The following is a 483-nucleotide window of genomic DNA, read 5'->3' as shown; positions in this document are numbered from 1 at the left end:
AACGCAGATTGTTGATAAATCGTCCACCAATCCTGACCCCACATTTCTCCTCATAGAGCCCAGCCTCCCGGATAATCTGTTCTGCATATAGGTTGAAAAAGTATGGAGATAGGATGCGTCTCTGGCGTTAAGAGAGATACAAATCAAAACCACAATGAGATACCATCTCACCTCAGTAGCAGTGACAAAATTTAACAGAACAGCAAGCAATTGATGTTGGAGAGGATGTGGTGAGTTAGGAACTCTTATACACTGTTGGTGGGATTGTAAAATGGTACAACCACTATGGAAGGCAGTTTGGTGTTTCCTTAAAAAGCTGAACATTGAAACTCTACATGACCCAGCTATCCCACTGCTTAGAATATACCCCCAGAAAATGAGAACTGAAGCACAAATGGAGACTTGTACACCAATGTTCATAGCAGCATTATTCACCATCACAAGAAGATGGAAACAGCCCAAATGTCCACCCACAATTGAATG

The sequence above is a fragment of the Elephantulus edwardii genome, unplaced genomic scaffold (genome assembly GCF_000299155.1).
Source record: "Elephantulus edwardii isolate Elephantulus edwardi_28Jun2011 unplaced genomic scaffold, EleEdw1.0 scaffold00062, whole genome shotgun sequence".
Classification (NCBI taxonomy): domain Eukaryota; kingdom Metazoa; phylum Chordata; class Mammalia; order Macroscelidea; family Macroscelididae; genus Elephantulus; species Elephantulus edwardii.
Note: the sequence above shows the minus strand (reverse complement) of the source record.